The following is a 25765-nucleotide window of genomic DNA, read 5'->3' as shown; positions in this document are numbered from 1 at the left end:
TTTGCATGCATGAGTGACCTCTTTTTTTTCATTAATATAATCCAAGACATAATATAGTATTGATGGAAACATTTCATATCTCCTACAGCAATTCAGACAACCTAAGGGCCTCATTTACTAAGCATTTTTCCCATAGACACAGAATGGGAGAAAAGCCTTAGTAGATCAAGCCCTAAGATCTTTAATTAGTTTTACTGTACAACCCATTAGAATGTGAACAGAAAAGAATTAAGCCACTATGGCCTCAAGTTTTGGGGTTTTTTAAAGTGATATTACTGATGGTACTACATGGTAATCTGTACCTTTCTACAGTCAAATTCACCACTACCACTTTGGATGCAGGTCCCAAATGGTCAATGCACTATGCACTGTGCACAGAAAACAATAGGCTGCATTTGTTTAAACATTATTGTGTATATTGGGTTTGTGCCTTGAAGCCTTGATGATGTCAGCAGTGACATCTAGTAATATAATGGGTGAAACTTGCAGGAAGGGCAGGGCCATTTGTCTGGGGTTTTTGTTTGTTTGTTTGTTTGTTTGTTTTTTTAAATCGGCTCCGAGTTGAGCCTTTGCTCACTTTTGCTCCTCTGACATTGTATTTTTTAATGGAAATGTCAAAGGAAAAAATATTCCATAGAAAATAAAGAACTAGAACCTACTTCATGACCACCAGACATTACTAGTACTCCATGAATGTCAGAACATGCTTTATCAGTTAAAAAAAAACAAACTACAGTAGGGGTTTCATCTAATAGCCTGTTGGCAGTGCTGCATGCTGCACATATGTGAGATACGTGTTCAGTTCCTGAGGTCTGCTCCTCAAGGCTAATCCAGGCTAGAGATGCTGCAGATGCAACATTCACAGCCTACAAGGGAAAGGATTTCTATTCATTGTGCAGAAGTGTCACCTACTGGCCAAACTCAGGATGCAAGTGTACTTGATTCCAGAGGTAATCACTGTCTGTAGCCCCTGGCTATATAGTCTGTCACTGTGATAGCTTAAAAAAAAAAACAAAAAACCATTGGTACTTGGTAAATGAAAGCTCATGACACCAGGGCTTCAGTAGGAAACACGAAGGAGCTAGAAGCCCAAGAGATTAGCAGAAATCTGCTGAGCCAACCCTCCCGTCCAGTAAATCTGAGTCAGTTTTCCATATTCCTAACCTCTGATTATGCATCTGTGTTAGTAATATCCACACCGTTATTTATTATGCTGCAATCAAGTAGTGTAGTAATAGTAAGTTTGAAATGCTGTTCAGAGTTTGAATCTCATAGATAAATTACTTGTGAGGTCACTGTAATTCTGACCTGAAGAAGAGAATATTAGCTCTCGAAATCTAGTCAAACCTTTATTTTTTGAGATCATGACATTATCTTTGTTTCAGGAAACTTACCTAGACACACAGCTTTTGACTGCTATCAAATCAATGGATCAGTCCAGAATAATTTTCCAGGGACAGAAATGTTCAAAGTTCAAATAACGATTCATGCTTTACTGCTGCTCAGGGATGGTATGCATATCGTGCAGAGTATTTCACAATTTACATACTTCCCTGAAGTCTAATCACAGTAATACACCACTTTTACTAGTGCCAAGCCTTTGAGTCAGTAATCTATCACTATGATTTATATATGTCTATATTTGGAATGGACAAGAATCATAAGCTGATGAGATTCAACCAGTGAAAGAGATCAGATCCTATAAAAATGTAGTGTGTAAGTTAAAAAAAATCACTATCATGACCAAATTCAAAGCATTTAGCTGGCTAACTCAGAAATTAGTTGGCTAAATGAATATTTGATCACTTATCTGGCTAAATTCTAATTGGCTAATAAGATAACCAGCTAGAATTTAGGGGGCTAAGGGGGTTATTTTGCAAGCCACATTATGGCCTTTTCGCACGTGTTAAGGCATTGTCGCATGCAAAAAATGCCTTAACACATGCGAAAAACACCATAATGCATGGTGTGATGTTAATTTGGAAAAGAGGGAGGAGTTTGGGGTGGGATTTCTATCCAAGTGGGCTGGCTTTAGTTTGCAAAGCCATATCACAGTTTTAACAGCCATATTGCAGTTTTAATACTAGAAATAACTACACATTTCTCATTTGTATTAAGCTGTGTAATTTGGCTATATTACACTTTGTGATCTTTTTGCAAGAAGAGTTTTGAGTATTTTAGGGTGAGAGTGAGCAAGAGAGTGAGAGAGAGAGACTGACTAGCTATAAGGCCCTTACAGTAGTTATTTATACCTCTATATGTGGCCCACCTATTTACTCGAGGTGAGATTTAGGTAGTAGTGTAGGGGTCAGAGGCCACTTTGACATTCAGAATGAGATGTTTGAACAGAACAGTACACTCTAGTGAAGATTTGATGTCCTTCGGAGTGAGGAAGCTCACACAAAGATGAGATTTGTACAATGTTCTCTCATCCTAGCTTGATGGACTCTCTACCTGGGTAACATCAAGCTAGGTTGAGAGAACATTGTACAAATCTCATCTTTGTGTGAGATTCCTCACTCCGAAGGACATCAAATCTTCACAAGAGTGTACTGTTCTGTTCATTCGTCTCACTCTGCATGTCAAATTGGCCCCTAACCCCCACACTACTACCTAAACCTCACCTCAAGTAAATAGGTGGGCCACATATAGAAGTATAAATACCTAACTACTATAAGGGCCTTATAGGTAGTCTCTCTCTCACTCACTCACTCTCATATATAGAGAGCGATGTGGACACATGGCAACAAAAAGAGTCATATTCAATATCATTCTGGCTAATTTTCAGAATTTTACTTCAAATCTGTATTTTCTTTATTATATATCCATGCCTTACCTCTGTATCCTATCTCCAAGAAGTTATATTCACTCAGTCTCTTTAAATTTAAAGCTCCTAATCTGTACTGCAAGTAATGAATAGACACAAAGAAATACTTACAAGTTACTCCTTTTTCCAAATTTTCATAATAGCCACAGAAACATATTTGTTGAAGAAGATTTGGATGAAACTTTTCAAAAGCTTTCACCTCCTTCAGTCGGGTAAATATAATATCCACATCTTCACCAGAGCGTTCCAATGGTCTGCAAGAAGAAAAAAAAAAAACACATTGCAAATAGTTATAAAATGGTACGAGCAGTGGCGTAGCCACGGGTGGGCCTGGGTGGGCAGGTGCCCACCCAACTTAGACCCAGGCCCACCCAACTGGCACCGGAACTGCAAGGCTGTCGCGGGATCCCATCCCCGCGACAGCGAACAAGAGAACCCACGCCTCATGCGCCATCACTGCACACATGGGGAAGCGCTGCTGCGGCCGTATGGCCAACCGGTCTTCCTGTTCGGTGGGGGGGGGGGGAGCGGAAGCGCCACGTGTAGCTTCCGCTTCCTCCCCCCAATGCAGGAAGATCAGCTGCCTCTCCTGCTGCCACCCGTTCTCCTGCTATCTTCGGACCAAACGGCCCGCCGAACTTCCTGTTTGGGGGAGCGGAAGCGCCGCGCACAGCTTCCACTTTCTCCCCCAGAGCAGGAAGATCAGCTGCCTCTCCTGCTGCCACCGGCCTCCTGCTATCTTCGGGCGTCGGGCCGTACTGCCCGCCGATCTTCCTGCTTGGGGGGGAGGGGAGGGAGGAAGCAGACGTTGTGCTCTGCGCTTCCGCTCCCCCCCCCCAACAGGAAGTTCGGCGGGCAGTACTGCCCGACGCCCGAACATAGCAGGAGGCCGGTGGCAGCAGGAGAGGCAGCTGATCTTCCTGCTCTGGGGGAGAAAGCGGAAGCTGTGCACGTGCTTGAATGTGTATGTGTGGATGAGAATGGGAGTGTGTGTGGGTGAAAACTGGAGCCTGGGTGTGTATGTGGGTGAGAATGGAAGCTTGAATATGTGGGTGAATGGGAGCTCGAATGTGTGTATGTGTGGTTGAGAATAGGAGCCTGGGTTTGTGGGTGGGTGAGAATGGGAGCTTGAATTTGTGAATATATGGGTGAGAATGAGAGCCTGGGTTTGTGTGGGTGGGTGAGAATGGAAGCTTGAATATGTGGATAAGAATGGGTGCTTGAATGTGTGTATGTGTGGGTGAGAATAGTACCTTAAATGTGTATATGTATGGATGAGAATGGGAGCTTGAATATGTGTGGGTGAGACTGGGAGCATGGGTTTGTGGGTGAGAATGGGAGTCTGGGTTTATGTGTGTGGGTGAGAATGGGTGCCTGGATGTGCGTCTGTGTGTGCATAAGAATATAAGCCTGGGGGAGGGGTGAGAAAGTGAGAACGTGAATGTGAGCTTGTGGGGGGGGGGGGGAGAGCATATGAGAGTGACAGCTTGAGTGTGTGAGAGGGAGTCTGTGAGAGAAAGCGTGTATGTGTGTGTGTGTGTGTGGAAGGGAAGAAGACAGTAATAGAAGAAAGACACTGAAAAGGAATTAGGAAATGAGCTATAAGGGAAAAAATGGGAAAAAGAGACCAGGACCAACTGATTAGAAAAATACAAAGATCAGACAACAAAGGTAAAAATATATATCTATATTTTGAGATGTTAGCAATTTAAATATAAGCAACACAACCGCTCTCTCAAAATTTATGGACAGGTAGGAGACGTGTATAAAATCGTAATAATAAGAAAGCTAAAGTACCACAAATCACCGTGAATTATGTTTGTATCATTAAGTAAACCTCATACTTAGGCGTAGATGTGAATGCTATGCTGCATAATTTGGCATTATTTATCAGTAAAAAAACAACTAGTAGACCTGCATGCCTACAGCCCACCCATGTTAACCTTGTGCCCACCCAAAAAATCAATTCTGGCTACGCCACTGGGTACGAGTCTAATATAATAGCATATTTGTTTGGGTGCAAAAAAGAACAGAAAAATGAAAATATTAAAATCCATTACATCACAGGTGTCCCAGATACTGTCATCCAGACTCCCTTACCACTGTGCAAATAGTGGTCATAAATCATCATCGCCATCAAAACTGACCTCATCTATTTATTTTGTGACTGCCATTTCATCTCAAAAAGGTACCCCCACTGGTAATTCAACCTACAACTACCCTCATCTTGAATGCCATCTAGTTACATCTTGGGAAGTTTTTGCCTTGGGAAAAAAAAAAAAGCTAATAGTTCACATTGTGGACATTCCATATACTAAATGGATTGCAGCTGAACATCAGTACAGCAGAAATATGACATACATTGGTGAGCATTATTGGACAACAGTACAGGCTCTGCAGTACCTTAGTGAGACTAGAATATAAAAGAGAAAAGAGGGAAGTTTGCAACAAAATTGTCAATTGTGTGGGGGTTTATGTAAATTTGTAAAATATTCTTCCAGTAGGATCAAAAAGTGGCTCATTGTAGAAAAATAAGATACTTTCCCCAAATAATCCCATCACTACAAAATAAAAAATAAGGACTTGTTTTCTAAAGAGCTAACGTGGAAGATCCATTGAATGACCATTATTAAAGAAGATCAGACCTTACAGCTCCTCCTAATGCCTGACAACTATTCCCATGACTCCTTCACCTCCTTTGAGCTTTCAAAGGCATAGCAACCCACCTCCTAAGTAGCAGCATTATATCCCAACCTCAATCTTGCATCTTTCTGTCAGAAAGAACCTTGGTGCAGGTTTTCACATAGAATTCTGCTGTCATGCAGTAGGTTATCTGTAAATGTACATTAAATATTCTGTTAGCATGGCCAGCCAGTGGGAGGGTCCAGGATTTGCCTCCCGGGACAGGCCTTTTATACCCCAGGTCACCTAGGGCTGGGGATGCTGCAAATGCAGCATTCACGGCCCTGAGTTGAGGATGGAAGAAGGGAGTCATGGTCTCCATTAGGACGATTCCTGGTGGCTGGATTTAGAGTCCATGACAGAGAATTCCTAAAGGAGCCCTGGTGCATGGCTCGCAGCCTCGGGGGACCAATACTATAATGACCAAATTAGAAATAGTAGGAGGGCAGTTGCAAAGGAAAGCTGAAAGCACCAGTATTCCAGCGCTGGATCCAATAAAGCTGGAAGAAAAGGGAGAAAATAGGACTCATCGGGCAAAAAAAAAATAAACTGCGTGACTTGTCTGAACCTGGGAACTCTCCAGACTTAACCCAGAGACTCCAGAATTCTAATGGAAATGACCAGTCTCCAGGCCAAGACCTAAAAGCTCTGGGTGCCTGATACTGTTGCTGCTAGTGAGTAACCTGTGTGGCCTGCACAGGTTGGAAGGAGTCCGAGTGGCCTGCATGGGCCCATCAGATACCTTCTCCCTTTTCTCCTACCCCGCAGGTCAATCTTATGCCTCCTCCTTTCTTCCTGCCCTTCCGATTGGCCCATGGGGTGACCAGAAGAAGGGGGGGGGGTGGAGTCCTATAGGCCCACAGCAGGATAAAGTGATGGCATGGCATGGCTGGAAGAATGGGGAGTCCCACTGGCCCATGGCAGGAGCAGGGCATGACAAAGCTGGAAAAAGTCCCATCATCCGTGGGAGCCCTAATGAGATTGCTGCCACTGGTGGATTTGGAGTGGGGAGAGATGAGCGAGTATGGGAGGAGTTTATGTGAGGGGGGCATGGATATATGTGTTTGGAGAATGAGAGCAATGCAAGTGAGCATGTGTGTGAAAATGAGCTTGTATGTGTGTGAGAGACAACATGAGAGTGAACATGCGAGTGAACATGCGAGTGTGTTAGAGTATAGGTACGAAAGAGTATAAAGCTTGTGCACATACTGCCTGACCTACCCCTCACGCCCTCTGCTGCTAATCAATGAAAATCTCAGGGTGACTGCAAATCGAAAGTTCCCAGGTAAAAAAGTGTGAAGGCACTAGCTAAGGATTTCTTTACATTTTACTTCTGAAAAATCACAAAATCCAGAATATCTAAAATTGGAAGCATTTGCATTTGTGGGAAAAAAAAAATTAGACCACACATACTAAAAAAAAGGACCACTATTGGAAGTTAAATATTTCAAGCCTTTGATTCTTGGAGGGTTTACATATTCTTTTGTGAGCAAAGCACTTCTCACTGAATTTTAGGCCAAGCCTCTGAGAAATGCAGGTAGTTTTCTGATTAACTCGAACTTTAAAAGCAGTGCTGTCATATAGCGAATTTGAAAGAGCTGTGCTCTGAGACCTATGGTGCAAAGCCAGTGTGCAGTAACATGCAATAAACATGGTTTTCCTCCCATGCATATTACAAACATTGATTACACATCTAATTTACTGTGGATGGAATAAAAGCAAAGTCTGCTGATCAAGTATCATTATTAAATGCAATGTGAGGAGATAGTATTACAACAGTTTGGAGGCCATAACAGTTACTTCTAAGATGAGGTATATATATGTTTATTGGTTCTGTCTTTTTTTTATATATATACTTTTAACCATCTACGCTAAGCCAATATTTCCATGAAATAGCAAGAAAACATTGTCACCAAAAAACACCTGCATAGCATTGTATTTTAAAGCTTTTATTTTATCATCTCTATTGTACCTGTTTGTGAAAAGGTGAGATATAAATCAAAATAAAATAAACTTTTGTTTACTGCAGTTCTGGAAGCAAGCAAATATGGCTCTGATGCTTGATAGCAGTTGTAAAATATTAAGATAGGACTGTTAGGTTCGTGGTTCTTTAGCCAGACTGCAGAATCTCTCTGACACTAGGTGTCCTCATAACCCTAATACTGCTATGGTGGCAGAATGCAAGCAAACCTGCTTTGCAAGGGAATTAATGGAAGGCAAACAAAGTCAATATTTTGGACAGAACTATGCCCTCTGTAGGGCTGCCAACTGAATGGTATTTGGTTGGCCTGGCAGGTTTTACTTAAGGGAAGGCAGTGGCCAGCAGGATCTTTAAACTAGTTATATAATTCCTGGCAATTCAACTACCTGTCTCCCTAACAGCAGACTGTCATCTGTTCCCCAGACATCCAATCCCCCTCTAAGCCTTTCCACCGCCCCCTCCCCCTCCCCACCCACACACACACCTGAAACCCCCATCCCTTGTTTCCACAGTCTCCCTCAGCTCATCTTTCCCAAAGCAGAAGATGCTGTGATCAGTCCTAGACCTGTTAGGAGAGAAGCAGCAGGTTATAGGTGAGCCCAAGTACCATGAGCCAGCACATGCTTACAGTCTCAGCAGTGGCCCCTCCTCCCACACAAAAGGCCATGTGAGAGGAAAGAGGACGGGGCCGCTGCAGGGACTCTAGCTGCATGTTGGCTCACACTCATTGATAACCTACTGCTGCCACCACTGGTTTTCTCTTCTACCAGCTGGTCCCAAGACTGGCCATAGCAGCTTCCCTCACTTTGAAATAGATGAGAAGAACAGGAAGAATAGTGGTACACATGGTTTGTTTGGGTTTTGTTTTGTTTTTTTTGGGGGGGGAGGTGTGTGGACTGGGAAGGAAGAGAGTAGAGGTCCATGTGATGGATGGAAGGGTTGACCATATTTTTCAATGGGGTTGCTGAATTGTGAAAGACTGATGAACTCGAATTAGGGGTCATGATGTGAAGCTCCAAGAGGGTAGAATCGGGATTCAGGAAATAAAACATTTTTTCATGGAGAGAGTAATGGATGCCCTCCCCAGAGGAAGGGCAAAAACAGTGATAGAATTTGAAAAAAGAATGGGATAAACAGAAAATGGTAATGAAGAATTGGAATAACATGCACAGAATAGCAGTTACAGCCCAAAACATCAGTGATATAACTGCATTGTGCTTCCTAGAAGGCATGGAGTAACCTACATGGAGTGACAGTTATAACCCTAAAAGACACACAAGGGGAGTGGGTATCTGGTTCCATATGGGAATTTGTATGTACATCTAACCAAAGTGGATAAATCACTATTTGGCAGATTCAATGGGCCATTTTGGTCTTTACCTACCATCATTTGCAATGCTGAGATGATCAGTTCCACAAGCCAACTACAAGGAGTAGAGTAGTCATCTAATGGGTAAAGTGGTGGGCTATGAACCAGGGAAGTCAGGGTTCAAGTCCAGGTGCTGCTACTTATGACCTTGGGCAAGTCAATAACTCTGATGCAAGGCTGATGCAATAAGGTGCATACATAAGAATGCACAGTTTCACCCACACTTGAATGTGCACATAAATCTAACTGCCAATGCAGGAAGGAATTTTATGCTCCCTAAATGTGCATTAAAAAATGTCCGTTTGTCTTACTGCCCTCGCATGGAAATCCCATGCAAATGAGGGCAGTAATCATTATTCCCCAATGCAGGGAGTAAGCTGGCTTAACCCTGATTTTCTTAACACTGGAAATTGTATTCCACTTCTGAGGTGTTCCCAGTGCTAATTAAGTCACTGTGCCATGATATCAGTATTCTAGGGACTGGCTGCAGGAATGGATGTGATAAAGAAAAAGGAAATAGACTTGATACAATTATTTACAAAAAAGAAATGTTGACCTCTTCCACATCAAAGCAAGATGGGATGAAAAAGTGCATGAGACATATTGAGAAAGAAGCATTCCAATGAAATGTGTAACTCCTTTAAACAGCTTCCCACTCAAAAAAGCAAGCAAATGGGCCCGAAACAGGATTATAGCACTTGTAGTCCTAGTCCTGAGTATACTGTTGCCAGCAGCTGCCATGGGGATTGGCAGTTCGCCACCTCCACCTCGAGTGCAAAGCCCCAGTTTCAGATACTCTCAAAATGGGGAACCACTGCCATAGGATAGTGCAAGCCAGAAGCTGACTCTTCTCTTTTTTTCTTCACCCCACCACCAAGGTAAAATGTGTTTAGCCAATATCTGTTCATTTGAATTCCCGATGCATTAGCATAGCATTAGCTTACTGCATCAGGAGTTAAAAATATTTAACGTGTGCGTTAAGAAACCACGCACAGAGTTTCAAGTTGTTGCATCAGCCTGTGAAATTGTGAGCCCTCTGGGGACAGGGAAATACCTACAGTACCTGAATGTAATCCACTTTGAACTGTCTGAAAGGCAGAATATAAATCAAATAAATAAATAAATGTAGTGCTTTGAGTGGGGAGCTTAACTCAAGCTGGAGTTCATTTCAATGAACCATTTAGCTTAAAGTCACGTAATAACCAAATCCTGAGTCAGAATGCAGCTGTCAAAAATAGCAAAAATAGCAGTTATGAGAACACACACATTCAGACTCAAACCTCACCCCAAACAGTTGCGGGATAATTTCAGCATAACATCATGTAAAACAAAAGCAGGACTCACCTACAGTATATAATCCTACAACAGGCTTGTCAACTCAGTCACATAGCGTAATTTAATATAGAAACATAATGGCAGAAAAAATCCTTTATGGCCTATCCAGTCTGGCCATACACAGCAACTATTCAGCTAATATAACATGCAACAGAACAAACTTTTAAAACCTACATTTACTGGACATTTTTATAAATCATTATAGGGTAGATATTCAAAACCTATTTAGACAGATAACTCACAAGTTATCCATCTAAATGGGTTATACGGCATATTGAGCCTCTTATCTGGATAAATTATAGTTGGATATGTTGTTATCTGGCTATAATTTATCCGATATAAAGGGGCATTTTGGGGGAGTTCCGGGGAAGGGTCCCGTTATCCAGCTAATTTAGCCGAATATTGGTTATGGCCGGATAACTTTAGACTTAACCGGCTAGATTCAAAAGAATATAGCCAGTTAAGTAACGTTCTTGTTTTAAAAAAAAACAAACAAAAAACCCCCCACAAAAACACTAACACCACGGCCTAACCCCCGCCTCCCTCCCACCCGAGTTGCAAAGGCCCTAGGGAGCCAAACTAGCCACCCCCTCCCCAAAACGGCCCATTTCATATTTAAACAAAAATTCTGGAGGCTGGGAATCCCGTCCCCCCCCCCCCCTCACCCCCGTTCCTACTTCTCCCTTTTTCGTTTTCGGTATATCTCACGGGCTCAGATTCCCCCACCCGGCCACCCCGTACCTTTACTGGTAGTGTTTGCCTCCTTCGTAGAAACCTCGTCGGCGGGCCCAATGGACGCCCACGTCGTGCGCAGCAGCCCGTTGCTGGGGAGCCAGCCGCATGAGAGAGGGGGAGGGGAATTCGAGCTCCCCTCTCTCCCTGGCTCTCTTTCACCACTGAGCCCGGCCGAGAGAACACCACTCGGAAACCCTGCAACCGCAAGGTGCCAGTTGAGACACCACCCAACTGCAGTGTCAATGTGGTGAGCTCAGCGGGGAATGGCGGGGTGATTGTTGCAGCTGCTAGTCTGATGACCATTCAAGGACAGCCAGGCAGGGATGATCTACGAGATGGACAAGGGGTAATTATGAGAGAGAAGATGGGGAAATGTTTGGAGACTCATTGTTTTCTTCAGCTTTAACTCTGGTGCAGAGACCGGGTGAGATATCATTGGAAGCTACACGGGACGCAATTGTTGAGCTTCGAAGCTCTATTTCTCAGCAACTTTCTCCTATAGTACATAAGTACAAGGAGTTAGAACAGAAAGTTAGGGGTAGATTTTTAAAGTTATGCGCGGGCATAGATTTGTTCGCGCAACACGGCGTGAAATCTATGCCCGATTTTATAACATGCGCGCGCTGCCGCACATGTTATAAAAATCCAGGGTCAGCACGCGCAGGGGGGATGCGCAATTGTGCAACCTGTGCGCGCCGAGCCGAGCAATCTGCCTTTTTTTCGGCCCCCCCCCCACCTTCCCCTCCCTTCCCCTACCTAACCCACCCCCCAGCCCTAACTAAATCTCCCCCCTACCTTTGTTCAGAAAGTTACGCCTGCCCAAGGATTTACGCGTGCAAGTCCCCTGCGCGCGTAAATCCAGCTGGATTTACACGCGCAGGGCTTTTAAAATCTGCCCCTTACTGTGTTGGGGAATACTACCACTGATTTGGGTCATCAGTTATCTCCAATCCGTGTCCAAACAAATTCAGTGCAACAAACCCAACTTGCACTGATGAAAGAAAATGCAAATATGGCATCAAAGGTTGAGAATTTAGAAAACATCATAAGGAATAAAAACCTTAGATTTATAAACTTTCCCAAAGTGCCATTAATTTCTCCTAGAGATACGTTTAAAAGATATTTGACCGAAGTACTTCAGATACCAGAGAATGCAATACCTCCTATCTCAAGAATATATTATCTACCATCATTTAAAAGGGAGACCGATACAGCACAGAGGGAAGGTATGAAAATGTTGCGGCCAGTGGAAGATCCATCAGTGGATATTTCAACTTTACTGGAAGCATCGGATACTGAGATGGCAGTCTCAGCAACACTTGTAGTAACTCTGGTTCTCGAACCGGATAGAGACTGGCTGATGAGACTTTTCTTCAGATATCGATCAGAAACTTTTATGCAACTTAAAGTAAAAGTTTTTCCAGATGTCTCAAGACAAACGCAAAAAAAAATGTAAACAGTTTCTGTTAATGAGATCCCAAGTTCAGCAAATAGGGGAGTCTTTTTTCTTAAATGCCCATGTAAATGCATGGTAAAATACCAAAATAATTAATTTATATTTTTAGACCTCCCCTCAGTTGGCACAATTTCTGATTGGTAAAATTCCACCTGCCAATCTTTCTGATATCCCCTAGCTGTAATTACTCATAATCTCTCCCCAATACTGTAAATATGGCTAATGCTTCCTTACTGTTGGTAGCTTTTCTTTTTCTTACTATTATTTAGCAATATATTTCTTTGGGTTGTTTCCTTGAATCTCTTCACTATTTGAGGACTTGAAAAGGTATTGAGTATAATTGTGGTTCTATGAATGATGGTGAATTTAAGTATTTTTTTTTTTTTTGGTTTAAATCAATATCTGTTTTCTGTCAAGATTTGTCTTGTTTATATTTGAAAATGCATAAATAAAAAAATAAATAAAAGGGGAAATCTCCCTGAGCAGTTGCAAATGAAGGCTCTGGGTACTAGATCCAAACCCTGATTTCGATTTAGCTGCAATCCCAAGGGAGCAGGAGGAAAATGCTGGATAAAAAAAAGGCTAAATCAGCTATGCTGCGATTTGAACCTAGAGACATCAATTTATCCCTCTAGCATTAATAAATGGCAGCAAACACTTTGAAATGAGAAACATCAATCCAAAATAAAAGATGAACTTTATATATTACTAGGAAAATTATCTAAATTATAAGGCTTCCATTGCCCCCATGCATGACCCTTTACAATGAGCTATTTTCTTCAGTTTGTAACTAATAAAAAGACTTAACACACAGCTTTGGCAAATGCCCTTATCAATCTGTACATATTCAGATATTTTCTGCCCTATTGTGTTAACAGATTAATTTCAAAACCAAAAGGTTTGGTTTTATCTTGATCACACATCTGTCACATCTCAATAAAACATCAACTGAATGTAGCTTATAAAAGATAATGAGTGATGAGATAGACACCTTTTATATTATCTATTACATAGTAATCTCATCCTTAATTTATAGATTGCTGGAGGCAGACTGGTAATTGTATTTCAAACCCCAAACTATAACTTATTTAAGATATTACAGTCATTACATATTACTGATGATTCAAACAACATTGCCAAGACGGATGAAGTTCATCTTCATTAAATGAACAATTTTATTTTGGGTGTAAAGCATGTTTGCTTACTATAAACGGTGTTTTCCTTAGATAGCAAGATGAATTAGCTATTACATGTGGTTGTGGTACCGAACGGCCTTTTCTCTCCTACCTGTAGAGCTTTGAGCTCTACTGAGCATGTATAGGAGTTCCCGCGCAGGTATTGCCTTGAGAGTTTCCTTTGTCAGCAACAGAGTTGAATTAAACTGCGTAATCTACTCTCCAGAGAGGTGGGCAGGTATTTCTCTTACTATCTATGGAAAACAACATTTACAGTAAGCAAACATGCTTTTTCCGTCAATAAGCAGGCTGAATTAGCTTTTACATGTGGGGGAGTCCCAAGCTGAGGGTTGCAGCAGAGAGATTACTGAATTAGCAACCTGGACTCCACTATATAGAGTGGACAACAGCAAGAACAGATTATGTAAAACTGCTTGTCCAAAACTACTGTCAGTCTTTGAAATGTTATCAAGAGTAATGGGACGAGAATGTGTGGACTGATGACCACGTCACTGTCTTGCAGATATCTTCAATGGGTATTTCTCTGACATAAGCAACAGAGGAAGCCATGGACTTTATGAGCTTGGACTGAGTCTGTAACTTGAAGCTGTTGCAGAAGTGGACCCTTAGGCAGAGGCAGAGTTGGTGCAACCTGCAGGGAGGAGCCCTGTGGGTCCCCACCTTTGGCAGGCAGACATGACAGGAGCAGAGGCCCAATTGGAGCTTCACCAATACCAGCCCTCGTTCCCCTTAGGTTGAGCCCTCGGGTGCCAGGACCAGCCGGACTTAGATGCGGGCCTCTGAGGAAGTGAAGATCCGAAGCTTGGTAGATGAGGCAGACCAGCACAGCGGGAAGTGCAGTCGGGTCAGGCTGCAATATGGACAGGCGACAGGTAGCAGAGTCTGGACGAGGCAGGGGTCAGAGGCAGGCGGAGTTCAATCGAAGATGAGGTACGGGCTGAGGTTGGTGGCAGGCGGAGGTCAAGCAGCATCGGGGTCCAGTCCAAAGTCAAAGCCAGAAGATCAATCCAAGGAAGAAGACAAAGAGAAGGAATACGAGGGACAACAGGAACACAAGGAGACGCTTATGACAGATGAGAAAAAGACTGACCACGGACGAGAGGATCCGGAGACAAGCCAGATGGCAGGAACCAAGGAGAGAAGACACGAACTCAGGAACACCATAGCAGAGACAGGAACCAGAAAGCAGGATGCAGGAATCAAGAATGCTGACAATGTATTTCTCCAGGAGGAGTTGACCTATTGCTGAGGCATCTGAGAAGCACTGGGGGAGTCTTATATACAGAGTGGTCCCGACATCATCAGGAGACGCCGTGGGGAACTTTCCTGCCACAGGCTCTTTAAGAGACGGCAAGTTTGGTGCGTCCACACCTAGAAAAAGCCTGGAGCAGCTGGCGGTGGCGTCCCTCCGCACTGCGTATCGGGCCTGGATAGGCATGGAGGCTTGCCATATTTCACCCCAGGGGCTGCCCCAGCTTTGGGAAATCCTAGTTGCAGCTTGGGGCGGATGGTAAGTGTGGTGGTCCGTGGCATGAGCCTGTGGACTGCCGAGCACAACAGAAGACCTGCTAGGTCTTAACATTGATCTATATGCTTGGCTATCCAGTTGAATAAAGTTTGTTTGGTAACCACTATTCCAAGATGGTTAGAGTTATATGAGAAGAAAAACTGATTAACTTGATGATTAGACTGAGTTAAGTCACTTGTAATATGGCTAGGCCCTTTTGTAGTCTAGAAGATGGAAGTCTTTTTCTCCTTCTGTTGCGATCCCAGACCGTACCCCGGGATCTCCACTCACCACCCGGTCCGCGGGAGCTCCCCTCCGGCCTGCCGGACTTGAGACGAGGCTGTCCAGGCCTGAGACGCGGCCTACTGCGGCATTCTCCCTGCGAGGGAGACGCCGCTGGCGATCCGCTGCTGGCCCTGCCCCCTAGGCGCGCGTGCAGGGTCTCCCAATTTAAAGGGACCAGCGCAGGAAAACAGAGGACGCCTCCCTGCTGACGTCAGATGCTGCCGGGTTATTTAAACCCGGCAGTCACAGCTAGCCAGTGCCTTGCAACGAGGTTGACTCTTCGGAGTAGCTAGGTGTGCTTCCTGCTTCCCGGCTCCTGCTTTTTCCCCACATCTGATTCCTGGTTCCTAACCTTGCTTTGTTCTTCGACTCTGGCTTCTGCTTCCGTCCCTGGTTTTGGCATCAGACATCTGACTTCTGGCTCCCGACCTTGGCCTGTTCCTGGACTTCGGTTTCGTCTCTTCCACTGCTGCAGGTACTTGTTCATCACCCGCCCGGAGGTTTCTCCCAAGCCCCAGCGGCTCGGGTCCTCCTGAGCTCCTCCCGGGGGGACTGTGGGCTTCCAAGAGTGAAGTCTCTCCTGACCTCCTGGGCACCATCTCAGCATTGGATTACCTTGGAAGGCTGCTCTTCTGATCCTTGGTCGCATAGGATCCACCTAAGATCAAGATGCCCGGGTCCCTACAGGCTCCTCCTGGGGGGACCTCGGGCTTCCAGTCATGAAGCCGTCTTCGAAGTCTCTCCTCAGCGCCGCGTCCCGGCTGCGACACCCACCGTGGGTATCCACATCACGACACCTGCACTCTCAGCCGGCCCAACGGTCCATGATTCTAACACCTTCATGTGCATGAGGCCTTGGGAAGAAGGTAGGTAGTACAACAGACTGATGAATATGGAAAGCTGAGACTACCTGCAATAGAAACTTTGGGTGAGAATGAAGTACCACCCTGTTGTGATAGAATTGCAAATATGGAGGATAGTGGATGAGAACCTGGAGTTCACTAGCTCTTCACACTTAGGTGACTGCAACTAGGAAAATGATTTTCTAAGTTAGGAACTTGAAAGGAGCTGACTCCAACATTTCAAAAGGAGGCTTCATTAATTGACAGGACCACACTGAGATCAAATGGAACAGTGGTTTCTGTATTGGGGTGTTAAAGTACCAAAGTTCTTTCATAAAATGAGAAATAAGCAGATGTATGGAGATTGTATTGTTGTCCAACAAATTGTGGTAAGCCGCAAAAGTGCATAGATTTATTTTCACTAAGGCAGTGGCGAGGCCTAAATTAGATAGGTGAAAAGAATATTGCAAAAGTTGTGGAAGCCCACATAAGAAGGGATCCGAATTATGCTGTTGGCACCAGATGGAAAATCTTTTCCATTTGAAGTTGATGAGAAATCCTAAGCTCTGAAGATGTATGGCTACATCTAGAAAATGGAGGATGGCTTCTATTGAATTTGCTGTCATCAGCCAGTTATCCAGGTATGAGAAAACTTGAATGCCCTGGCGACAGAGGTGCACTGCTACTACTGCAAGGCCTTTAGTAAAGACTCTGGGGGCAGAAGAGAGGCCAAATGGAAGCACAGGTAACGCCAATGGGCCAAGTGGATTGGGATATGAGTATAGGTATCTTTGAGATCCAGAGTACCCATCCATATGCCATGTTGAATGAAAGGTAGAATAGTGCTGAGAGTTCATTTTGAATTTCTCTTGGCTGAGGAGCCGCAGGTCCAGGATCAGTCACAATCCTCCCGACTACTTGAGGATAAGAAAATATCTGGAACAGAAACACTGCTTATCTTGCAATTGAGGAAGGAAGTCCACCACTTGGTTCTGCAGAAGAGATTGCACCTCCAGATGAATCTGAGGTAGATAAGAAGGATCTGGTTGGGGTGGTACATAAGAACATAAGAAATTGCCATGCTGGGTCAGACCAAGGGTCCATCAAGCCCAGCATCCTGTTTCCAACAGAGGCCAAAACCAGGCCACAAGAACCTGGCAATTACCCAAACACTAAGAAGATCCCATGCTACTGATGCAATTAATAGCAGTGGCTATTCCCTAAGTAAAATTGATTAATAGCGATTAAGGTGTTGCGATTCCGGGTCGGCCCCGGAATCGCCGCTCACCTCGGGGCAGCCCCGGTTCCTGGCCGCCTTCCCCGGGCCTCCGGGGGCCTCTGCCGCCGCAGGCCCGGCGCGTTTCCACCTCGCCCGGGCCTGCAGGCTCCCCTGCCGTCGCGTCCTCGCTTCGGCGGAGCAGCCGGCGTCTCTCCACGGCTGGCTCCGCCCCCTAGACGCGCGTGGCTGAGCTCCCTTCTTAAAGGGGCCAGCGCGGGAGAAGCTGGGGACGGCCTCCGATGACGTCAGACGCTGCAGGGCTATTTAAGCCCTGCAGTAGCTCCTCTTCTCGGCCTTGCAACGAGGTTCTCAGGTCCTGCCTGCTCCCAGTTGCTCCGTTCCCTGTTTCTTCTCTTCGTTTCCTGGTTCCTGACTTGGATCGGCTTCGGTGACTCCCTGGTTCCTGACTCGGCTTTGGCTTTCGACGATCCTCTGCTTCTGACCCCGGACTGGCTTACGGTGAACCTCTGGCTTCTGACCCCGGACCGGCTTCCGTTGACTCTTCGGCTATCGACCTCGGACTGGCTTACGGTGATCCATTGGTTCCTGACTCTGGACTGGCGAGCGACGACCCTTCGGTACTCAACCTTGGACTCCATCAGATTCGACCCCCGCGGGTCCTCCTAAGTCCCAGCGGCTGGGTTCCTACGGGCTCCTCCTGGGGGGACTCCGGCTTCCAGGGTGAATCTCCTAAGTCCCAGCGGCCGAACTCCTACGAGCTCCTCTCGGGGGAGGATCGGCTTCCAGGGCGAAGACCTTCCCGCTACTGGACCAGCTCCGTCGTTTCCACTCTCCTCGCCAAAGCCCTTGGTCGCATAGGGCTTTCCGCAGTTCCATCCACCAGCCACCCTCGAGTCCGCTTCTGCCGCCTTCCGATCGGCACCAGTGCTGAGTACCGCTCAGCCGCCTTCCATCCTTCGGTTCCGATCGGTCCAGGGGTCCACGAAGTTAACAGATTGCAAGGCCATGGACCCGGCGGACCTTGCTGGACTCAAAGCCATTCCGGGCATAGCCCAGAAGTTACAGCAGCAACAGATGTGCCTCGACACCTTGATGTCGACTGTTCAACGCCTGGCGATTCGCGTGGAGGGGGCTTCCGCGGCCGCCCCGGTGGCATCTTCTTCCCAGGCCAGTATGGGTTCCACCGCGCCTGTACAGATGCCTGCACCCGCCCAGTACTCAGGGGATCCAAAGTCATGCAGAGGATTCCTCAATCAATGCTATATCCGTTTTGACCTGCTGCCCGCGCAATTTCCTACGGATCGAGTCAAGACGACGTACATCATTTCCCTCCTTGATGGGAAACCTTTGGCCTGGGCTTCGTCCCTCTGGGAACGTCAGGACTCCCGACTGAACAACCTAGTGCAGTTCGTCAAGTCTTTTCGGAGAGTCTTTGATGAACCGTCTCGCGCCTCCACAGCCGCCTCTGAACTGCTCCAGCTGAGACAGGGAAACCGGCCTCTGGAAGAATACGCGATGGAGTTCCAGACCCTCGCCTCTGAGCTGGCCTGGGGTGAAGACAGTCTGCATGGAATTTTCCTGGAAGGACTCTCACCACGGCTCCAGGACGAACTTGCGGCCCGGGATCTTCCTGACGATCTTCTAGGTCTGATTGAGCTGGCCGGGCGTGTCGATCGACGCATCCAGCGTCGCTTCCGTGACCGAAGACCCACGCCGGCACAGACCACTCGCAGGATCACTCCGCCTCGTACCCGATCTTCCCCGCCGGCTGCCGTGACCACCTCGGCAGAGGAGCCTATGCAATTGGGCAGAGGCCCCCTGACTTCTGAAGAGCGGAGACGCCGTCGCACTCAAGGACTGTGTCTTTACTGCGGGAGCAAGGGACATTTCCTAGCCCGCTGTACCGAGCGTCCGGGAAACGCCCGAACCTAGAGTCTAGCGGGGAGTTGACTCTAGGCAATGTTTCACCCAACTCCCCATGTACCGTACCGGTACGACTTTGTCTGCCTGAGGGAGGATTTGACACCTTAGCCCTGCTAGACTCTGGGTCCGGGGGGAATTTTATCCTCCAAGAACTGGTGCAACAGCTCCAGCTCGAGGTCCTGCCTCAGGAACCACCCATGCGAGTTTCTTCTATCCAGGGGGTCCCACTCCCGGGTACCATCGCCACTCGCACCACTCCCCTGAAGCTTCAGGTCGGAGCCCTGCATAGGGAAGAGATATCTTTTCTCGTTCTTGAAAAATCTATCCACCCACTTGTCCTGGGCCTACCCTGGCTCAGGGAACACTCGTCAACGATCGATTGGACCTCGCTTCAGATTACGTCCTGGGGTTCAGCGTGTTTCCATCGCTGCCTTCCCGCTCGTCCTTTGCAGACGCTACCTCTCCTCACGACCCCCTTGACGGTTCCACCACAGTATCACGACTTCCGGGACGTCTTTTCCAAGGAACAAGCCGAATTACTCCCGGAGCACCGACCCTTTGATTGCGCTATCAATCTGCTGCCAGGGACCACTCCACCCCGTGGGAGGGTCTACCCACTGTCCCTGCCTGAGACTCAGGCTATGTCGGCCTATATAAAGGAGAACCTGGAACGGGGTTTCATCAGACCATCCAACTCCCCAGCTGGGGCCGGGTTCTTTTTTGTAGGGAAGAAGGACGGGTCCCTTCGCCCCTGTATCGATTACCGGGGTCTGAACCTAATCACCCGTCGGGATCGTTACCCATTGCCTTTGATTCCGGAGCTCTTGGATCGCCTTCAAGGGGCTCGCATTTTCACCAAGCTCGACCTCCGAGGGGCATATAACCTAGTGCGGATCCGCCCGGGTGACGAGTGGAAGACCGCCTTTAACACCAGGGACGGCCACTACGAATATCTCGTCATGCCATTCGGTCTCTGCAACGCCCCAGCTGTGTTCCAAAACCTTATGAACGAGGTTCTTCGCGAGCTGCTGCACACCACGGTTATCGTGTACTTGGACGATGTCCTAATCTACTCTCGGGACCTTGCCTCTCATCGTCAACATGTCCGCCAAGTACTCCTGAAACTAAGAGAAAACCGGCTATATGCCAAATTGGAAAAATGCCAATTCGAACAAGAGTCGCTGCCTTTTTTGGGATACATTGTCTCCTCAACTGGCTTTCAGATGGACCCGGATAAGGTCGCAGCCATCGAGAACTGGCCTCAGCCACACGGGGTGAAAGCGCTCCAGCGCTTCTTAGGCTTCGCCAACTTCTATCGCCACTTCATCCCGCACTACTCCAGCCTGGTGGCGCCTCTAACGACCCTCACCCGTAAAGGAGCCGATGCCCGTAAGTGGACACCCACCGCAATACAAGCCTTCCAGGAACTCAAGAAGGCCTTTCTACGGGATACCTGCCTCCGACACCCTGATCCTTTGCGCCAATTTATTGTAGAAGTGGACGCCTCCGACGTGGCGGTGGGGGCTGTGTTGGCTCAACCCTCCAAGAATGGGAAGACCTGGCCCTGCTCCTATTTCTCTCGTAAATTCTCTCCTGCCGAGAAAAACTATGGTATCGGCGACAAGGAATTACTCGCCGTCAAGTTAGCCTTTGAGGAGTGGCGCCAGTGGCTGGAGGGAGCCCAGCATCCCATCATAGTCTACACCGATCATAAAAATTTGGAATACTTGTGCCGTGCCCAAAGACTCAACCCCCGGCAGGCACGCTGGTCCCTCTTTTTCAGCCGATTCAACTTTACCCTCCATTACCGACCAGCGGCCAAGAACATAAGGGCAGATGCCCTCTCTCGTGCTACTGAGACGGACGATACCCCAGAACCACTTCGCTACATTCTGGATCCAGCTAAAGTGTGTCTGGCCGCCTCTGACGTCAGTCCCGCAGGGAAGACGGTAGTCCCGGTCCGCTCCAGGAGGAGGGTCTTAGCATGGGCACACGAGTCCCTCACGGCCGGGCACCCAGGGATTGCCCGGACTTTTGAGCTCTTAACTGAGTTCTATTGGTGGCCACGGATGAGGGAGGATGTCCGGCTCTATGTGCAGTCCTGTCCTACGTGCGCCCAACAGAAGCCATTACTAGGTCGACCCTGGGGTCTCCTTCAGCCGCTTCCCATTCCTACGGAACCGTGGACGCACATTTCCACGGATTTCATTGTGGAGTTGCCGCCCTCGGAGGGGAAGACCGTGATTTGGGTCACTATTGACCGATTCTCGAAAATGGCCCACTTTGTGCCACTGGCCAAACTGCCTTCAGCTCCTGAACTGGCCGACCTATTTGTCCATCATATCTTTCGGCTACATGGCTTACCCCTGCATATTACCTCGGACCGAGGCCCCCAATTCACAGCAAAATACTGGAGGGCCCTTTGCAGGAAGTTCAGGGTGCAGCTGGATCTAACTACAGCCTTTCATCCGCAGAGTAACGGCCAGGTCGAACGGACAAATCGTACCCTCAAGGCCTTTCTCCGAGCCTTTGTGGGGGATCTTCAAGACAACTGGGTCTCGCTTCTTCCCTGGGCCGAGTTTTCTTATAACCGACACAAACACTCGGCCACCTTGCAGTCCCCCGTCCAGCTGGTTTACGGGAAAGTACCCAAGCCTCCTTTGCCCTTATCTGTGATGGTCTCCTCCCCGGCAGCACAGCTGACAGCTGAACAGATCCATCAGCTCTGGCTCTCCACTCAGGAGAGACTTCGCAAGACTGCGGCCCGGTTCAAGGAATATGCAGACCGGTCTCGACGCGCCGCACCAGTTTTCTTGCCCGGGACAAAGGTTTGGCTGAGCACTAAACACATCCAGTTGCGGACTCCCTCCATGAGACTAGCGCCTCGCTACATTGGACCCTTCCCGGTAGCCGAACGCATAGGAGCAGTGTCCTACAGGTTACGCCTCCCATCCACGCTGAAGATTCATGATGTTTTTCATGTTTCCCTTCTCAAGCCTCTGGTACTCTCTCGCTTCCGGATCAGTCCACCCGAGCCCACAGTTGCCTCCACCCCCCAGGGAGACACGTACACGGTGAAGGAGGTCTTGGATGTACGCTGTCGCCGCCATCGGTGGGAATACCTTCTGTCCTGGGAGGGGTATGGTCCAGAAGAGAACTCCTGGGAACCCTCTTCCCATATCCTGGACAAGGACCTTCTTCGCCAATTCCATTCTGAGCACCCGGACAAGCCGCGACCCTCCGGGAGGGGGCGTAGGAGGGGGGGTACTGTTGCGATTCCGGGTCGGCCCCGGAATCGCCGCTCACCTCGGGGCAGCCCCGGTTCCTGGCCGCCTTCCCCGGGCCTCCGGGGGCCTCTGCCGCCGCAGGCCCGGCGCGTTTCCACCTCGCCCGGGCCTGCAGGCTCCCCTGCCGTCGCGTCCTCGCTTTGGCGGAGCAGCCGGCGTCTCTCCACGGCTGGCTCCGCCCCCTAGACGCGCGCGGCTGAGCTCCCTTCTTAAAGGGGCCAGCGCGGGAGAAGCTGGGGACGGCCTCCGATGACGTCAGACGCTGCAGGGCTATTTAAGCCCTGCAGTAGCTCCTCTTCTCTGCCTTGCAACGAGGTTCTCAGGTCCTGCCTGCTCCCAGTTGCTCCGTTCCCTGTTTCTTCTCTTCGTTTCCTGGTTCCTGACTTGGATCGGCTTCGGTGACTCCCTGGTTCCTGACTCGGCTTTGGCTTTCGACGATCCTCTGCTTCTGACCCCGGACTGGCTTACGGTGAACCTCTGGCTTCTGACCCCGGACCGGCTTCCGTTGACTCTTCGGCTATCGACCTCGGACTGGCTTACGGTGATCCATTGGTTCCTGACTCTGGACTGGCGAGCGACGACCCTTCGGTACTCAACCTTGGACTCCATCAGATTCGACCCCCGCGGGTCCTCCTAAGTCCCAGCGGCCGGGTTCCTACGGGCTCCTCCTGGGGGGACTCCGGCTTCCAGGGTGAATCTCCTAAGTCCCAGCGGCCGAACTCCTACGAGCTCCTCTCAGGGGAGGATCGGCTTCCAGGGCGAAGACCTTCCCGCTACTGGACCAGCTCCGTCGTTTCCACTCTCCTCGCCAAAGCCCTTGGTCGCATAGGGCTTTCCGCAGTTCCATCCACCAGCCACCCTCGAGTCCGCTTCTGCCGCCTTCCGATCGGCACCAGTGCTGAGTACCGCTCAGCCGCCTTCCATCCTTCGGTTCCGATCGGTCCAGGGGTCCACGAAGTTAACATAAGGGACTTCTCCTCCAAGAACTTATCCAAACCTTTTTTGAACCCAGCTACACTAATTGCACTAACCACATCCTCTGGCAACAGATTCCAGAGCTTTATTGTGCGTTGAGTGAAAAATAATTTTCTCCGATTAGTCTTAAATGTGCTACTTGCTAACTTCATGGAATGCCCCCTAGTCCTTCTATTATTCGAAAGTGAAAATAACCGAGACACATCTACTTGTTCAAGACCTCTCATGATCTTAAAGACCTCTATCATATCCCCCCTCAGCCGTCTCTTCTCCAAGCTGAACAGCCCTAACCTCTTCAGCCTTTCCTCATAAGGAAGCTGTTCCATCCCCTTTATCATTTTGGTTGCCCTTCTCCCTACCTTCTCCATCGCAACTATATCTTTTTTGAGATGCGGCGACCAGAATTGTACACAGTATTCAAGGTGTGGTCTCACCATGGAGCAATATAGAGGCATTATGACATTTTCCGTTCTATTAACCATTCCCTTCCTAATAATTCCTACAATTCTATTTGCTTTTTTGACTCCTGCAGCACACTGAGCCGATGATTTTAAAGTATTATCCACTAAGATGCCTAGATCTTTTTCCTGGGTGGTAGCTCCTAATATGGAACCTAACATCGTGTAACTACAGCAATGGTTATTTTTCCCTATATGCAACACCTTGCACTTGTCCACATTAAATTTCATCTGCCATTTGGATGCCCAATCTTCAAGTCTTGCAAGGTCCTCCTGTAATGTATCACAGTCTGCTTGTGATTTAACTACTCTGAATAATTTTGTATCATCCGCAAATTTGATTACTTCATTCGTTGTATTCCTTTCCAGATCATTTATATATATATATATTGAAAATAATGTGGAAGGTGTGGAGGTTGAGAGAAATGCAAGCGGTATCCATGTTATACAATGCTGAGGACCCAAGAGTCCTTGGTTATTTGATGCCACTGCTCCGGGAAATGCTGAATTTATCCCACTACCAGAAAATTAAGATAGGGATTGGAGACTGGTATCAAAAACTGGATCCTGGCTTAGGCTGGGCCTGTTGAGTTGTTAATGGCCAACAGTGTTCTCTTTGCCTAGGTCTGGCAGGCCTTTGCCCAGGCTGTGCAGGAAGAGAATGGAGCTGGTACAGTTGAAAAAGTCGATACTGCCAGCTGGGGAAGTAAAGATGTTTGTAAGAATAGTTAGGAAGTCACAGTGGGGCAGGTTATTATGGCATCAGGGAAAGAGACTGGACTGCCACATTTTTTGTTTTGTTTTTTTTTAAATCTATGAGACCATTTCTCAGAATTTCTTTCCAAAGAGGGTATCTCCCAAGCATTCAAGAGGTTGGCCAGTTTTACATTGACACCTTATCTAACAGAACTGACTTGTAGCCATGCCATGCAGCATGCTCCAGTTGAGGCTGTGGATGCATGTGAAGCAGAGTCAAAGGACTCACAGACAGAATGTAATAGGAGTCACACCGCTTCCTCAACATCCCAAAATGTCTGTGTCACAATTCTGCCTGCTATGCAGCCTCCCCACCAACAGAGGCCATCAACTAGTTTCCCTCGTATCTGCTCTTGCTGTCTTCTCACTGATCCCATGAGGCGGCATCTCCAGCCCTAATTGACCCAGCCTGTCCCTTCTCTCCTTGCCTTTTCATCGAGTCACCTCAGTTCCTTGACCTGGCCATCCTTGCTTTCCTTGCCTTGTGGCCTACCTCAGCATCCTACTTTACCTTGTGATCTTCCGGGCCTCCCTTCATTGCTCTGTGACCTTCTGGACCTCCCTGCCTTGCTTGTGGCCTCCTTGGCCTTCCTATCCTTCCTTGTGGCCTTCGGGCCTTCTAGGCTTATCTAGCCAACCTTGTGGCCTGTTCAGACTTCTTGTTTATTGTTTGCTTGTTCTAGTCCTGTCCTTGTCCAATTATAATCCAGTTCTTGTCCTGTCCTCTGTCCAGTCCATTTCCAATCCAGGCCTGCCTTCACTTCATGTCCTTGTTTGTTTGACTTCAGTTCCAGAACTCATCTCCAGTCCCAGCCTTGCCCTTTGTTCCAGTCCATGTCTTCAGCCCTGCCTGCCTGTTTTCAGCTCCCAGCGTGTGCCATGTTCCAGCTAAATCCTGACAGCTACCAGAA

General features: G+C 47.6%; 1 long non-coding RNA gene across 1 annotated transcript in view; it reads right to left on the bottom strand.

The window, feature by feature from the left end:
• Nucleotides 1-2938: 2938 nt before the first annotated feature.
• Nucleotides 2939-25765, bottom strand: part of LOC115093219 — a 46539-nt gene continuing 23712 nt past the window's right edge. The window contains exon 3 of the long non-coding RNA XR_003857231.1: nt 2939-3081. This is a non-coding gene — a long non-coding RNA (uncharacterized LOC115093219). The remainder of the gene's footprint in view (nt 3082-25765) is intronic.

This window comes from Rhinatrema bivittatum, chromosome 6, assembly GCF_901001135.1.
Source record: "Rhinatrema bivittatum chromosome 6, aRhiBiv1.1, whole genome shotgun sequence".
Lineage (NCBI taxonomy): Eukaryota > Metazoa > Chordata > Amphibia > Gymnophiona > Rhinatrematidae > Rhinatrema > Rhinatrema bivittatum.
The sequence above is the reverse complement of the archived record's forward strand: the minus strand, read 5'-3'. Positions and strand labels throughout refer to the sequence as shown.